We start from the raw sequence: 17,426 nt of genomic DNA, 5'->3' as shown, positions 1-17,426 counted from the left end.
TCCGTTGTAGACTGAACGAGATGCGAATAAGTGCTCGGTGTCAAAATCGAACTTTCCTGTCAGTGCGTCAAAAAATAGCGTTTCTTATTTCACAGAAAGCATTTGAGGGTCCTGTCAGAGCAATAACATGCCTTTCACATCGAGGCTCGGATAATGATGAGCAACAAACTGAAATAAAACAATTTTCCGTAACCCGACATGGGAAAGTTTAATGAATGTTTCTGCCCGATTTCGAACCGGGAACTTTTCGCGTGTTAGGCGAACATGAAAACCACTACACTACAGAAACAGCTGGAAACATGCTGAAACAAATCTGCCTGTCTGCAATTTTCAACTACGCTGTGTTGCTGCAGGTTTCGATGGTTAGACTGAGAGCCCATGGCACTGAATTCAGGAAGATAACCGTTACTTTCAATCTGATCGTACGACTTATCCCGAACATCAAAATTTAAAAGCGTTCGTCTCGCAAATACCTAAGGGAGCAATGATTTCTGCCCATTCGTTAATGCATCATTTTCATCTTTCTTCGAATAATCTCAATCAATTGTACTCAGTAATAAAAGCAAATTTCTGCGGATGAGAAAAGAGAAAATGCTGCAAAATCTCACAATGTCTGGCAGCACCTGTAAGGAGTGAAAAGGGCGGACATTTCGAATCCAGGTGAAACTTTATCAAAGCTCATTGGACAATTGTACTCAGTATTTGTTTCACTATTTGGTATCAATGCATTATTTAACACATATGACTTCATTATGAATTTAATATCTCTGAAATTGAACATCACTGAATTGCAAACATAACTGACCAACAGAACGAAGCGAATCACCGGGTAATACAGATCGCAAATTTGAGATTGACTCTCGTCAGCTTTTCAACAAAGTCAACTACATTTAAATGGAGGGGAATCAAGAATTATCTGTTCGTGACACTTGAGTCTTTTTAATTATGGGCGTGAAACATTCAGGCGCATAAATTCCGGCCCTTTACAGGAAAGTCCAGTAGATCCGCATTGAGTCTCCATTCCCTCATCTGTCTGAGTGGCTTTTCCTGTTTCTTAGTGACGAAAAACTATTTTAAAAAAGATTCTTCTGTGAAATGTGCGTCATTTCCTCTAGTTCACTTACAGTATCACTTGTATCTGTCTTTTTGAGCACACACTACTGTCAGATATTTCAGATGGTGATTAACCATATTAGTCTGCACCTATAAACCCATTAAATTCTGTTGTAGGCTGAACGAGATGCGAATATGTGTTCGGTGTAAAAATCGAACTGTCCTGTCAGTGCGTCAAAAACAAATGGAATCTTATTTCACACAAAGCATTTGAGAGTGATGCCAGATCAATGATAACATGCCTTTAACATCGGGGTTCGAAAAACGTTGAACAACCAACTGAAATCAAGCAATTTTCCCTTACCCGATATGAATCCATCATTAAAGAAGAAATAGCAGGCCATCTGGATAAGAATGGTTCGATTAAGCAGACGCAGCATGGATTCATGAGGGGAAAGTCGTGCTTGGCGAGCTTGTTGGATTTTTATGAAGATGTGACTAGTGCGGTTGACGGAGGGGAACCGGTGGATTTCCAAAAGGCGTTTGATAAGGTGCCTCACAAAAGCTTGCTGAAGAAGATTGGGTCACACGGAGTTGGGGGTAGGGTGTTAGCGTGGATCGGGGATTGGCTATCTGACAGGATGCAGGGAGTCAGTATAAATGGGTGCTTTTCTGGTTGGCGGATGATAACTAGTGGCGTGCCGCAGGGATCGGTATTGGGACCTCAACTATTTACCATTTATATAGACGATCTGGAGGGGGGGACTGAGTGTAGGGTAACAAAGTTTGCAGACGACACAATGATAAGTGGAAAAGTGAATCGTGTGGAGGGCGTAGAAGGTCTGCAGAGAGATTTGGACAGCCTGAGTGAGTGGGCGAGGATCTGGCAGATGGACAACAAAGAACAAAGAACAAAGAACAATACAGCACAGGAACAGGCCCTTCGGCCCTCCAAGCCCGCGCCGCTCCCCGGTCCAGGATTGAATCCTGAATCCAGGATCCCCGCCCAATTTTCCAACCTATCTACATCCTAATATCCTATCCACCGAGCTGTCCCTCACAGCTACGATGCTTTGTTCATCACAACCTATTAACCCACCCCCACCCCCCCATACCAGACCATGTGATCTCCAGGGAGAGGCGAAAACCCAGAGTGAAAACCCCAGGGCCAATATGGGGAAAGAAAATCTGGGAAATTCCTCTCCGACCCCCTGAGGCGATCGAAACGAGTCCAGGAGATCACACTGGCCCTGATCAGAAAATGCTTCCCAACCCTATTCATTTCCACTTCTGCTTTACGAACACCATCTGAATTCCCTGCCCCCGAGACAGGTTCCCAACTATCCGCAGTCTCGCTCTGTACTGGCACCAGCAAGATGATCATAGAATGAAGCCTTGAAACGAGAAACAAAGAACAATTAGCCCGCGCCGCTCCCTGGTCCAAACTAGACCACTCTTTTGTATCCCTTCATTCCGACTCCGTTCATATAGCTGTCTAGATAAGTCTTAAACGTTCCCAGTGTGTCCGCCTCCACCACCTTGCCCGGCAACACATTCCAGGCCCCCACGACCCTCTGTGTAAAATATGTCCTTCTGATATCTGTGTTAAACCTCCCCCCCTTCACCTTGAACCTATGACCCCTCGTGAACGTCACCATCGACCCGGGGAAAAGCTTCCCACCGTTCACCCTATCTATGCCTTTCATAATTTTATACACCTCTATTAAGTCTCCCCTCATCCTCCGTCTTTCCAAGGAGAACAACCCCAGTTTCCCCAATCTCTCCTCATAACCAAGCCCCTCCATACCAGGCAACATCCTGGTAAACCTCCTCTGTACTCTCTCCAAAGCCTCCACGTCCTTCTGGTAGTGTGGCGACCAGAACTGGACGCAGTATTCCAAATGCGGCCGAACCAGCGTTCTATACATCTGCAACATCAGACCCCAACTTTTATACTCTATGCCCCGTCCTATAAAGGCAAGCATGCCATATGCCTTCTTCACCACCTTCTCCACCTGTGACGTCACCTTCAAAGATCTGTGGACTTGCACACCCAGGTCCCTCTGCGTCTCTACACCCTTTATGGTTCTTCCATTTATCGTGTAGCTCCTCCCTACATTATTCCCACCAAAATGCATCACTTCGCATTCATCAGGATTGAACTCCATCTGCCATTTCTTTGCCCAAATTTCCAGCCTATCTATATCCTTCTGTAGCCTCTGACAATGTTCCTCACTATCTGCAAGTCCTGCCAGTTTTGTGTCGTCCGCAAACTTACTGATCACCCCAGTTACTCCTTCTTCCAGATCATTTATATAAATCACAAACAGCAGAGGTCCCAATACAGAGCCCTGCGGAACACCATTAGTCACAGGCCTCCAGCCGGAAAAAGACCCTTCCACTACCACCCTCTGTCTTCTATGACCAAGCCAGTTCTCCACCCATCTAGCCACCTCCCCCTTTATCCCATGAGATCCAACCTTTTTCACTAGCCTACCATGAGGGACTTTGTCAAACGCTTTACTAAAGTCCATATAGACAACATCCACGGCCCTTCCTTCGTCAACCATTCTGGTCACTTCTTCAACAAACACCACCAGTGTTGGAGTATAATGTTGACAAATGCAAGGTTATTCACTTTGGAGGAAATAATACCAAATTGGATTATTATCTAAATGGAAAAAATTACAACATGCTACTGTGCAAAGGGACCTGGGGGTCCTTGTGCATGAGACACAAAAAACCCAGTCTGCAGGTGCAACAGGTGATCGAGATGGTAAATGGGATGTTGGCCTATATCGCAAGGGGGATAGAATATAAAAGCAGAGATGTCTTGCTGCATCTGTGCAGGGCATTGGTGGGGTCGCAGCTGTGTGCAGTATTGGTCCCCTTATTTGTGGAAGGATATATTGGCCTTGGCTGGCTTGCAGGGAAGGTTCACCAGGTTGATACCAGATGAGGGGTGTTGATTATGAGGAGAGATTGAGCAGATATGGTTTGCACTCGTTGGAATTTAGAAGGCTGAGGGGGGATCTTATAGAGGCCTATAAGATAATGAAGGGGCTGGATAGGGTACAGGTGGAGAGGTTCTTTCCACTTAGAAAGGAAGCGAGAACTGGAGGGCACAGCCTCAAAATAAAGGGGGGTCAGTTTAGGACAGAGTTGAGGAGGAACTTCTTCTCTCAGAGGGTGGTGAATCTCTGGAATTCTCTGCCCACTGAGGTGGTGGAGGCTACCTCGTTGAATATGTTTAAATCACGGATAGATGGATTCCTGATCGGTAAGGGAATTAGGGGTTGAAGGGATCAGGCGGTTAAGTGGAACTGATCCACTTCAGATCAGCCATGATATTATTGAATGGCGGGGCAGGCTCGAGGGGCTAGATGGCCTACTCCTGCTCCTGTTTCTTATGTTCTTACGAGAATGCTTAATGAACGTTTCTGCCTGGTTTCGATCCGGGGATTTTTGGCGTGTTAGGCGAATGTGATAACCACTGCACGAACGCAACAGCTTAAAGGGCACTGGACCAAATCTGCCTGTCTGCAGTGTTCAACTACGCTGTTTTGCTGCAGGTTCCGATGGTTCGACTGAGAGCCCGTATCACTTAATTGAGGAAGATAACCGTTACTTTCAATCTGATTGCACGACTTATCCAGAACATCAAAAAATAAAAGAGTTCGTCTCGCAAATATCTAAGGGAGCAATAATTTCTGCCCCTTCATTAATGCATCATTTTCATCTTTCATCGAATAATCTCAATCAATTGTACTCAGTAATAAAAGCAAATTACTGCGGATGAGAAAAGACCAAATGCTCCAAAACCTCACAATGTCTGGCAGCACCTGTAAGGAGTGAAAAGGGCGGACGTTTCGAGTCCAGATGACACTTTATCAAAGCTCATTGTACAATTGTCCTCAGTATTTGTTTCACTATTTAGTATCAATGCATTATTTAACACATATGTCTTCATTATTAATTGAATATCTCTGAAATTGAACATCACTGAATTGCAAACATAACTGACCAACAGAACGAATCGAATCACCGGGTAATACAGATCGCAAATTTGGGATTGATTATCGTCAGCATTTAAATAAAGTCAACGACATTTAAACGGAGAAGAGTCCAGAATTATCTGCTCGCGACACTTGAGCCTTTTTATTATGGACGTGAAACATTCAGGGGCATAAATTCCGGCCCTTTACAGGGAAGTCCAGAAGATCCGCACTGAGTCTCGATTCCCTCATCGGTCTGAGGGGCGTGAAACATTCAGGCGCATAAACATTTTTTAAAAAGAATCTTCTGTGAAATGTGCGCCATTTCCTCTTGTTCACTTACAGTATCAGTTGTAACTTTCTTTTTGAGCACACATTACTGTCAGATATTTCAGATGGTGATTAACCATATTAGTCTGCACTATAAATCCATAAAGTTCTGTTGTAGACTGAACGGGATGGGAATAAGTGCTCGGTGTCAAAACCGAACTTTCCTGTCAGTGCGTCAAAAAAGACATTTCTTAATTCACAGAAAGTATTTGAGGGTGAAGTCAGCGCAAGCAAAACATGCCTTTAACATCGAGACTCGGATAACGATGAGCAATGAACTGAAATCAAGCAATTTTCCCTTCCACGACATGGGAAAGCTTAATGGATGTTTCTGCCCTGTTTCGAACCGGGGACCTTTCGCTTGTTAAGCGAACGTGATAACCACTACACTACAGAAACAGCTTGGAGTGCACTTTAGCAAATCTGCCTGTCTGCAATGTTCAACTACGCTGCGATGCTGCAGGTTCCGACGGTGAGACTGAGAGCCCATGTCACTTAATTCAGGAAGATAACCGTTACTTTCAATCTGATTGTGCGACTTATCCTGAACATCAAAAGTTAAAAGCGTTCGTCTCGCAAATATCTAAGGGAGCAATGATTTCTGCCCATTCATTAATGCATAATTTTCATCATTCTTCGAATAATCTCAATCAATTGTACTCAGTAATAAAAGCAAATTACTGCGGATAAGAAAAGAGAAAATGCTGCAAAATCTCCCAATGTCTGGCAGCACCTGTAAGGAGTGAAAAGGGCGGACGTTTCGAGTCCAGGTGACACTTTATCAAAGCTCATTGTACAATTGTACTCAGTATTTGTTGCACTATTTAGTATCAATGAATTATTTAACACTTATTCATCATTATTCATCATTAATTGAATATCTCTGATATTGAATATCACTGAATTGCAAACATAACTGTTCAACAGAACGAAGCGAATCACCGGGTAATACAGATCGCAATGTTGAGATTGACTATCGTCAGCTTTTAAACAAAGTCAACTACAATTAAATGGAGAAAAATGGAGAATTATCTGTTCGTGACATTTGAGCCTTTTCTTTTAGGGGCGTGAAACATTCAGGCGCATAAATTCCGGCCCATTAAGCAACGTCCAGTCGATCCGCACTGACATTCGATTCCCTCATCTGTCTGAGTGGCTTTTCCCGTTTCTCAGTGATGAAAAACGATTTTAAAAAAAGATTCTTCTGTGAAATGTGCGCCATTTCCTCTAGTTCACTTACAGTATCACTTGTATCTTTCTTTTTGAGCACACACTACTGTCAGATATTTCAGATGGTGATTAACCATATTAGTCTGCACGGATAAACCCATTAAATTCTGTTGCAGACTGAACGAGATGCGAATAAGTGCTCGGTGTCGAAATCGAACTTTCCTGTCAGTGCGTCAAAGAAAAGCGTTTCATAATTAACAAAGCGCATTTGAGGGTGATGTCAGAGCAATGATAACATGCCTTTCATATCGAGGCTCGGCAAATGGTAAGCAACAAACTGACATCAAGCAATTTTACCTGACCCAACATGGCAAAGCTTAACGAATGTTTCCGCCCGGTTTCGAACCGGCCACTTTTCGCGTGTTAGGCGAACGTGATGACCACTACACTACAGAAACAGCTTGATGGGCTTGGAGTAAACCTGTCTGTCTGCAATGTCCAACTACGCTGTGTTGCTGCAGGTTCGGATGGTTGGACTGAGAACCCAGGGCACTTAATTTCGGAAGATAACCTTTCCTTTCAATCTGATTGCAGGATGTATCCCGAACATCAAAAGTTAAAAGCGTTCGTCTGGAAAATATTTAAGGGAGCAATGATTTCTACCCATTCATCATTTCATCATTCTCATCTTCCTTCCAATAATCTCAATCAATTGTACTCAGTAATAAGAGCAAATTACTGCGGCTGCTGGAATCGGAAACGAAAAGGGAAAATTCTGGCAAGTCTCACAAAGACTGGCAGCGTCTGTAAGGTGTGAAACGACCTGGCGTTTCGTGTTGAGATGACATTTTGTAAAAGCTCATTGTGCAATTGTACTCAATATTTGTTTCAATATTTGGTATCAATGCATTATTTCACACATATGCCTTCATTATGAATTGAATATCTCTGAAATTGAACATCACTGAATTGCAAACATAACTGACCAACAAAATGAATCGAGTCACCGGGTAATACAGATTGCAATTTTAAGATTGAACATAGTCAGTTTACTTTAAGAAGTCAACTAGATCGAAATGGAAGAGATTTAAGAATTATCTGCCAGTGACCCTTGAGCCTTTTCTACTATGGGCGTGAAACATTCAGGCGCATAAATTCCGGCCCTTTACAGGAAAGTCCAGTAGATCCGCACTGAGTCTCACTTGTATCTGTCTTTATGAGCACACACTACGATCAGATATTTCAGATGGTGATTAACCATATTAGTCTGCACCTCTAAACCCATTAAATTCTGTTGTAGACTGAACGAGATGCGAATATGTGCTCAGTGTCAAAATCGAACATTCCTGTCAGTGCGTCAAAAAAAATCGTTTCTTATTTCACAGAAAGCATTTGAGGGTGATGCCAGAGCAATGATAACATTCATTTCACATCGAGGTTCGGATAACGTTCAGCATGAAACTGAAATCAAGCAGTCTTCCCTTACCCGACATGAGAAAGCTTAATGAATGTTTTTGTCCGGTCTCGAATGGGGGAACTTTCCGCGTGTTAGGCGAACGCGACAACAACTACACTACAGGACCAGCTTGAAGCACGATAGAGCAAATCTGCCTGTCTGCAATGTTCAACTACGCTGTGTTGTTCCAGGTTTCGATGGTTAGACTGAGACCCCATGTCACTTAATTCAGGAAGGTAACCGTTACTTTCAATCTGATTGTACGACTTATGCCGAACATCAACATTTGAAATCGTTCGTTTCGCAAATATCTAAGGGAGCAATGATTTCTACCCATTCATTGATGCATCATTTTCATCTTTTTCGAATAATCTCAATCAATTGTACTCAGTAATAAAAGCAAATTACTGCGGATGAGAAAAGAGAAAATGCTGCAAAATCTCACAATGTCTGACACCACCTGTAAGGAGCGAAAAGGGCGTGCGTTTCGAGTCCAGATGACACTTCATCAAAGCTCATTGTACAATTGTACTCAGTATTTGTTTCAAAATTTAGTATCAAGGCATTATATAACACGTATGTCTTCATTATGAATTGAATATCTCTGAAATCGAACAAGACTGAATTGCAAACATAACTGACCAACAGAACGAATCGAATCACCGGGTAATACACATCGCAATTTTGAAATTGACTATCGTCAGCTTTTGAACAAAGTCAACTGCATTTAAATGGAGAAGAATCAAGAATTATCTGTTCGTGACACTTGAGCCTTTTTAATTATGGGTGTTAAACATTCATGCGCATAAATTCCGGCCCTTTACAAGAAAGTCCTTTAGATTCGCACTGAGTCTCGATTCCCTCACCTGTCTGAGTGGTTTTTCCTGTTTCGTAGTGATGAAAAACGATTTGTAAAAAAAGATTCTTCTGTCAAATGTGCGCATTTCCTCTCGTTCACTTACAGTATCACTTGTATCTGTCTCTTTGAGCACACACGACTGTCTGATATTTCAGATGGTGATTAACCATATTAGTCTGCACCTATAAACCCATTAAATTCGGGTGTCGACTGAACGAGATGCGAATATGTGCTCGGTGTCAAAACCGAACTTTCCTGTCAGTGCGTCAAAGAAAAACCGTTTCTTATTTCACAGAAAGCATTTGAGGGTGCTGTCACAGCAATGATAACATGCCTTTAACATGGAGGTCCGGATAATGTTGCGCAACAAACCGAAATCAAGCAACCTTCCTGACACGAGAAAGCATAATGCATGTTTCCGCTTGGCTTCGAATCGGGGACCTTTCGCGTGTTAGGTCAACGTGATCATCACTACGCTACAGAAACCGCTTGAAACGCGGTTGAGCAAATCTGCCTGTCTGCAATGTTGAACTGCGCTGTTGTGCTGCACGTTCAAATGGTTAGACTGAGAGCCCCGTCTCCTCCCCCCCCCCCCCCCCATTCACCCTCGCAACCTCCCTTCCCCACCCACCCCCCAACAATGTGTCTTGTTTCAGGAAGATAACCGCTGCTTTCAATCTGATTGCTCAACTTATCTTGAACTTCAAAACTTAGAAGCGTTCGTCTGGCAAATATCTGAGGGAGCAATGATTTCTGCTCATTCATTAATGCATCGCTCTCATCTTCCTTCGAATAATCTCAACCAATTGTACTCAGTAATAAAAACAATTTACCGTGGATGCTGGAATCTGAAACCAACAGAGAAAGTGCTGGAAAATCTCAAAATGTCTGGCAGCACCTGTAAGGAGTGAAAAGGGCTGACGTTTCGGTTTCAGATAGCATTCGTGAAACTCATTTTACAATTTTACTCAGTATTTGTTTTAATATTTAGTATCAATGTATTATTTAATACATATGTCCTCATTATGAATTGAATATCTCTGAAATTAACTTCCACTGAATTGCAAACATAACTGCCCAACAGTTGGAAGCGAGTCACTGGGAAATGGAGATCGCAATTTTGACATTGATCATATTCTGCTGTTAAACAAAATCAACTTCATTTTAATGGAAGAGATTGAAAAGACATCTGTTAGTTGCACTTAAGCCTTTTAATTGTGGGCGTAAAACATTCATGCGCATAAATGTTGGCCATCTTTAGGAAAGTCCAATAGATCCGCACTGAGTCTCGATTTCCTCATCTGGCTGAGTGCTGTTTCCTATTTCCTTGTTATGAAGAACGATTTCCAAAAAAAAAAATGTTGTAGGAAATGTGCGCCTTTTCCTCACTTGTGTCTGTCTTTTTGAGCGCACAGATGGTGATTAATTATGTTCGTCTGCACATTTAAACCCATTAAATTCTGTTGTCGGCTGAAAGAGATGCTAATGTGTGCACACTGTCAAAATCGAAAATTTCCTGTCAGTGCGTCAAAGGAATCAGCATTTCTTATTTTACAGAAATCATTTGAGGCAGAGTTCAGAGCAAAGATAAGATGGCTGTAACATCGAGATTTGGTTGATGTTCAGCAACGATCTGAAATCATACAGATTTCCCTCACCCTGCATGGGAAAGCTGATGAATGTTCTGCCCGGTTCTGAAGCGGTGATCTTTCACGTGTTGGGCCAATGTGATAACCACAACACGACAGAAACAAGAGAATGCGCCACGCCGCCAATTGGCCTACATTGTGTTGCTGCAGGTTCTCATGGTCACATTGAGGGTCCATGTCACTTAATAGAAGAACAAATCCGTTAGTTTCAACCTGATATCTCAACTTGTCTTGAACTTCAAAATTAAAAAGCGTTCGTCTGGCAAATGTCTCAGGCGGCAATGATTTCTGTTCAATCATTAATACATCATTCTCATAATCCGTCAAATAATTTCAAACAGTTATATCAAATATTTGTAATTCAACATTTAATTTCAATACGTTTATTTAACACAGATGTCCTCATTCTGAATTGAATATCTCTGTAATATACAACATTGTCTTGCAAACATGTCTGACCAATAAAAGAAATAGAGTCACTGGGTAATGCCAATGCCATGATGTTTATTTGAGATTGACCACATTCATCCTTTAAAGAAAATAAAATGTACTTGAATCCTCTTTATTCTGTGTGTGAAGTATTCTGGCGCCTAAATCTCGTCCATCTATCGGAATTCCAGGAGGTCCGCACTGAATCTCGATTTCCACATTTGTCTGAGTGGTTTTAACTATTTCTTTAATGTGAAGAGCAATTTTAAAAAAGGTGCTTCTGTGAAATGCGCCTATTTCCTCCAGTTCAGTTTGGCTTTCAATTGTGTCTGTCTTTATGAGCACATAATACTATTCGATATATTTCAGATGGTGATTAACTACGTCAGTCTGCACCTCTAAACCCATTAAATTAATTTGTGGACTGCACGAGTTGCGAAGTTGTGTACGAACGATGGAGTTCTTTATTCCCTGCGTCCTCAAAGACAGCATTTCTGACGTTCCGAAATGCTTTTGAGGCAGAGATCAAAGGAAATATAACATGACCGTGACATGGGATTCGCATGAGGTTGAGCTATGAACTTACATCATGCAGACTTCGCTCATGCTTAATGACAACGATCCAACAGTGTTTCTGCCTGGTTTCGAACCGGGGACTTTTCGCGTGTAAGGCGAATGTGAGAATAACTACACTTCAGCTGACGATGCCCACGTGCAGTTTCACTTGTGTCTGTCTTTTTGAGCACACACTACCATTAGACATGTTTCAGATGGTGATTAACTATGTTAGTCTGCACCTATTAACCCATTAAATTCTGTTGTGGACTGAACGAAATGCTAATGTGCGCATGTTGTCAAAACAGAAACATTTCTTTCCTGTCAATGCGCCAAAATATTCAGCATTTATTTTACAGGAAGCATTTGAAGCCGACGTCAAGCAAAGATAACATGAATCATTCAGATTTCTCTCACCCGACATGAAAAATCTTAATGTATTCTTCTGCCCGGTTTCGGACCGGGATCCTTTACAAGCACTGCACTACAGAAACAAATGACAGCATATCGCCCTGAATCGGCCTGACTACAATGCTCAACTCCACTGTGTTGCTGCAGGTTCGCATGGTTAGATTGAGAACCCATGCCACTTAATACAAGAACACACTCGTTACTTTCAACCTGTTGCATCAACTTATCTTGTAATTCCAAATTAAAAAGCGTTCCTCCAGCAAATGTCTGAGGGAACTCAATGAGTTGAAGCGCAATTGTTTCAGTTCAGAGTTCAGAAAATGTTGAGTAATATCCGGCCCCAATGGTGAGAGGTTCATTCCTTTCCAGCAGGAAACACCCAATCAGCTCACAGCTCCTTTTTCCTACATTTCATTCAATCAGCTCCGAGTGTCTTCATTCCCCAATTCATGATGTCAGAGAGAGGAGCAGGACCAATTTGAATCTGTTCTCAGAATAACGAGCTGCACAGAAGAACATCAGAGAATAGGGAAGAGGTGTTGCAATGGACCATTTGCTCCTTCATTAGGGCCTGTTCCGCCATTCAGTAAAATCATTGTTGATCTCCCTCACAGTAAGAATTCTCGCAACACTCGGTTAAAGTCCAATCAGTTTACTTGGTCGCACGAGCTTTCGGAGTACTGCTCCTTCATCAGGTGAGTGGAGAGTTGGGTTTAGAAACAGGGCATAGAAAGACACAGACTCAATTGCACGATAATGGTTGGAATGCGCGTCTTAACAGCGAATCAAGTCTTTACAGGTACAGAAAATGCGAGTGGAGAGGGGGACAATGACAGGTTAAAGCAGTGTGAATTGTCTCAAGCCAGGCCAGTTAGTAGGATTTTGCAAGCCCAGGCCAAATGGTGAGGGTGACAAGTCGTGTGACATGAACCCAAGGTCCCGGTTGAGGTCGTTCTCGTGTATGGCATTTGGTTATCAGTTTCTGCTCAGCGATTCTGCGTTGTCGTGCGTCTTGAAGGCCGCCTTGAAGAACGCTTACCCGAAGATCGGTGGTTGAATGCCCTTGACTGCTTCAGCGTTCCCCGACAGGAACGGAATACTCTTGCCGGGTGATTGTCGAGCGGTGTCCATTCTTCTGTTATCGTAGCGTCTGCATAGTCTCGGCGATGTACCATGCTTCGGGATATCCTTTCCTGCAGCGTATGAGGTAGACAACGTTGGCCGAGTTGCATGTGTATGTATCGTCTAGCTGGTGGATTCTGTTCTCACGTGTGATGATGGCATCCGGGTCGATGAACCAACACATCTTGCAGAGGTTGCTGTGGCAGGGTTGCATGGTGTCGTGGTCGCTGTTCTCTTGAATGCTGGGTAGTTTTCTGCGAACAATGGTCTGTTTGAGGTTGCTCTTTTTTAAGGCAAGTAGTGGGGGCGTGGAGATGGCCTTCGCGTGATATTCGTCTTCATCGATTGTACGCTGAAGGCTCGGAAGAAGATGTCATAGTTTCTCCACTCCGAAGAAGATGTCTTGGCTTCTGCACTCTGGGGACGTACTGGAGGAGGAAGGGCACTCTGACGGCCGTGTCCCGTACTTGTCTTCTGAGGAGGTCGGTGCGCTTTTTTGCTGTGGCGTGTCGGAACTGTCCATCCATGAGTTAAGCGCAGTATCCTGTTCTTACAAGGCCGTCTGTCAAAAACGACACCGCATACACTCCTGCGTTCAACCTGAGCTGTTGGACTTCAGCTCCAAGGACAAAAATTTGCATCAACTCTGGCAGCGATGGGATTCGAACCCACGCCTCGAGAGAGACTGGAGCCTAAATCCAGCGCCTTAGACCGCTCGGCCACGCTCCGACACGGGAAGTCTTGATAATCATGTCATTTCATTGCATTAATACTGAAATATATCAAAATCTGTGGAGTTGGGATGGGCCCTGACTAAATCGTAGCCGAATCAGATGATCCTGAAATGCGCAGCAAACAAAAATCATCTCCAGTCAGAAACACAATGAGCTGCAGCGAAAGGCCGGCTCCATTTAAACTGTCGTTAACCTCGTTTCGCTCCCAGAAAGGACAATATGGCTTCCTGTTGAATTTGCTCAGGGTCTTCACTTGAGAAAGGAGAGGACACAAGGCGAGACTGGGATTTGTGCGTTCTGCCGGGAAATAACTGATATTTGTTCTCACGCATTGGAGGAGAGCAATAAATCTTCATTTCCTGACCTGCAATCAAAACAACGGTGACAGTTTCAACTCTAACCACCAGACCAACAGATTACAGCGTGTTTTACAATTTGCTCTGCCCACGATCCTTTTGTTATTTTAATTTCCACGCCAGACCACTTGCACCACAAACTTCTCCTGCAAAATGGCACCTTGTGTTTCAACACCAGAGTAGTGTTCAGCCAATTACAAGAATAATTCCACACATATCGCGTCCGCCTCCCACGGTATGAAACTGGGCAGATTTTGTTTTCCAAATCATTTTCATTGCAGACTGAGGGAAAAGTTATTTTATTTATATATTTGCATATTTTAATTAGTCTGATGGGTTTTCCTTGCATTTTCTCATTGTGAAGTCAGGGGTCACTCCTTAAAAAGGACAGACGGTAAGGATCGGCACAGAAAACAAAGGAGGATGTATTATTTGACACAAGGAATGATGGACAAGGCAACATTGAGCTGGTGATGGCGGAACTCGGGTGTTCCAATGGTGCAAAGTCATCGTTTTCACGACCATGGTCTCGATGGCAGGTGACAAATGTGGAAATAAGCAGAGTATTTATTTTAAATTAGAAACCTGTCTATTGTGTGACGGAAGAGAAGGAAGAGAATGGCTAAAATGACGATGATCCGCTGATTGGGAAAATCACTGTCAGCTTCCCTGCTGGATCAGTGGTTTGGATTTGGCACTTTCATCACTGTGGTCTGGATCGAATTCCCAGCCAGAGAGCAATTCGTTTGTATTGCTGTATGAAATAACACCGTGAAAAGGAAACCCTCATTGAATGAAGCCAGATCTGGCAGCGTCTGTGGGGTGAGAAACAAAGTTAATCTTGCAGCTGGATCTTTCATCAAAGCTGGAAATGTCAGAAATGTAACAGAGGGAAAATAATTGCTTGGCTATGATTCCAAAATATGTGAGGGGCTTGAGGGGCGAAATGTTCTCTCCAAAATCCCAATTATATTCTAACCCGTTGCCTATATCACTCTGAGCAACAGTTAGCAGGGGGCTTCGACTGGTAGTTGGGCCGAATTGTTTTAGTTGCTAAATTTAAGCTTCAATATCTGAAAATGTGTGCGTTCAAATCCCGCCACTGCCAAAAAGTGCAGCTCGTTTGTCTGTTCAACAAGTGGCATTCTGCAAGGAAGAAAAAAGAGGGATGAAAGGTGCAGCGTGACATCCTGGGACCGAATGTGCCCTTTTGTTGCTGTAACTATTCAATAGTTTTATATGAGTAATACTCACACATTGACACTGATTGCCGTGATGTCCAAACGGTTCAGGCGGTGGATTTGAAATTGCTGTTCTCTCACGAAGATTTGAACCTCCCCCACTGCGCTGCTCAGCATTCATTCCTGTAGGTGACTGCAGAATTAATTATTCATTCAATGGAATCAAAACATTGCAAATATTCCCATCTGTTTTTCCTGCTTTACTTCCACGTTCCTTCATTTCTGTTCATCAGCTTGAATTCACCAAAACCCCAGCCAGAAATGGAACAAAACTGAACCCAGTTGGTGACATCATTGATCTATGGGTGTTTGTGTCTTGTCAGCACACTGCCACTCTCGGTGTCTGTGTGTGTTCCTCTGTGCATCAACGTGATTCAGTTACCAGAGGGGCTGAACACATTTTTACCATCACAAAACTGCGGTCACTTATTCATGTACCTCAATGGCAAATAGTACAGAGAATAACAACATGTTTGAAAGTTGCGAAAAAGATTTACTGATTCAGGCTTTTTTTTTGACTGGCTCTTGCTTATTGACTCAATGGCCGTATGTTACAATGAATGCTCCCTCCACCCACATTATCTGTACCTTTAAGACCTGGCTGGCTGTAGAGATTTGCATTCTAATTAGTATTCTGTAACTTGTTTTCTCTGCCGGTGCACTGTTGGAGAACAGATATCCACTCCATCTGACGAAGGAGCTGTGCTCCGAAAGATTATGGTATTTGCTACCAAATAAACCTGTTGGACTTTAACCTGGTGTTGTGAGACTTCTTACTGTGCTTACCCCAGTCCAACGCCGGCATCTCCACACCGTATGTTACAAAGCAGAGGATGATTGAAATTTTCACTGATCAACATTTAAACAGACAGTGGATTCACTCGGTGTGATGGTGCTTTCCAGTTCTATATCTGCAACCACAGCATCAATTTTATCAGTTACTGTGAATCCCCAGTTACTGTGAATCCCATATTTCTAATAGGTTGGAAATATGCAGCAGCATGAACTAATATATCTCGTTTTATTTGAAATGAACATTCATCGATCGATTTGTATGACAACTTACTGAATAGCAGCGAGACTGGCAAAGTTTGGACAGTGTTTCCCTGTTGTCAGAAGGACGCAAAGGATATCTATGCCGGAATATAAGTAGAGACAGGAATTGAGGGAGTCTATTTGGCTCGGGGTGCTCGGAAACCTCCAACCTTTCAACTGGCAGCTAACTTTTCTGAACAGGTTTCCGACAAAAATCCTGCAGCAGTTTAAATTCAGGGCTTTCACAGCCTGGATCCAATTCAATTCGCATTCTCGAAGTTGTGCTAGTTGTTATAATTCACACTCGGTTACGGTTTGAAAGAGTCATATTGAACTCGGAATCTTAACTCACTGTCTTGCTCCACATTTTTTGCAAGCTCTGCTGAGAAATTCCAGCACTTTACATTTTTATTACGACATGAATCATAGGAGGAAAAGCAGACCATTCGGTCCATAGAGACTTTTCCGTCATTCAACGCCATCATGGCTGATCTTGAGCTACAACTCAGTTTTTCCACCAGCTCCCGATATTCCTGAATGCCCCAAGAAACCAGAAACCTGTTGATCCCAACCTTAAATATGCTCGATGATGGGGCATACATAACTGCCAAGTACAGAGGATGCCAAAGATTCTCAGCCCTTTGAGTGAAGCAATTTCTCCTTATCTTAGCCCTAAATGATCAGCCCGTTATCTGTGCCGCAGTGGGTTAGATTCCCCGAGCAGCAGCAAAATAATCTCTTAGCCTCCATTCTATCAATCCTAATCAGAATTGTATAGTTTTAATGAGATCGCCTCTCATTCTTCGAAACTACAGAGAATTTCAGCCCAATTTACCCAGCGTCTCATCACAGGAAAACTCCCTCATCCAGGGACCAATCTGTTCAACATTTTCTGTACCGTTCCCAATGAAGGCGTGTCCTTAATTAAATGTGATTATCATAACTGCACTGAATATTCAACATATGGTCTCAACAAATCTAAATGCTGCAGCACCTCGTTATTCTTGTCCTCCCGTCTGCCGGCATTAAAT

General features: G+C 42.9%; 4 non-coding genes across 4 annotated transcripts; all 4 read right to left on the bottom strand.

Annotated features, from left to right (window-relative positions):
* Positions 1-216: 216 nt before the first annotated feature.
* Positions 217-289, bottom strand: trnav-aac (transfer RNA valine (anticodon AAC)). The gene has a single exon. It is a non-coding gene; the product is annotated as a tRNA-Val (tRNA).
* Positions 290-5,704: 5,415 nt separating this feature from the next.
* On the bottom strand, positions 5,705-5,777 carry trnav-aac (transfer RNA valine (anticodon AAC)). The gene has a single exon. It is a non-coding gene; the product is annotated as a tRNA-Val (tRNA).
* A 1,156-nt stretch (positions 5,778-6,933) lies between these two features.
* On the bottom strand, positions 6,934-7,006 carry trnav-aac (transfer RNA valine (anticodon AAC)). The gene has a single exon. It is a non-coding gene; the product is annotated as a tRNA-Val (tRNA).
* Positions 7,007-13,676: 6,670 nt separating this feature from the next.
* On the bottom strand, positions 13,677-13,757 carry trnal-uag (transfer RNA leucine (anticodon UAG)). Its single transcript has one exon. It is a non-coding gene; the product is annotated as a tRNA-Leu (tRNA).
* Positions 13,758-17,426: the final 3,669 nt, after the last annotated feature.

This window comes from Mustelus asterias, unplaced genomic scaffold, assembly GCF_964213995.1.
Source record: "Mustelus asterias unplaced genomic scaffold, sMusAst1.hap1.1 HAP1_SCAFFOLD_244, whole genome shotgun sequence".
Classification (NCBI taxonomy): domain Eukaryota; kingdom Metazoa; phylum Chordata; class Chondrichthyes; order Carcharhiniformes; family Triakidae; genus Mustelus; species Mustelus asterias.
The sequence above is the reverse complement of the archived record's forward strand: the minus strand, read 5'-3'. Positions and strand labels throughout refer to the sequence as shown.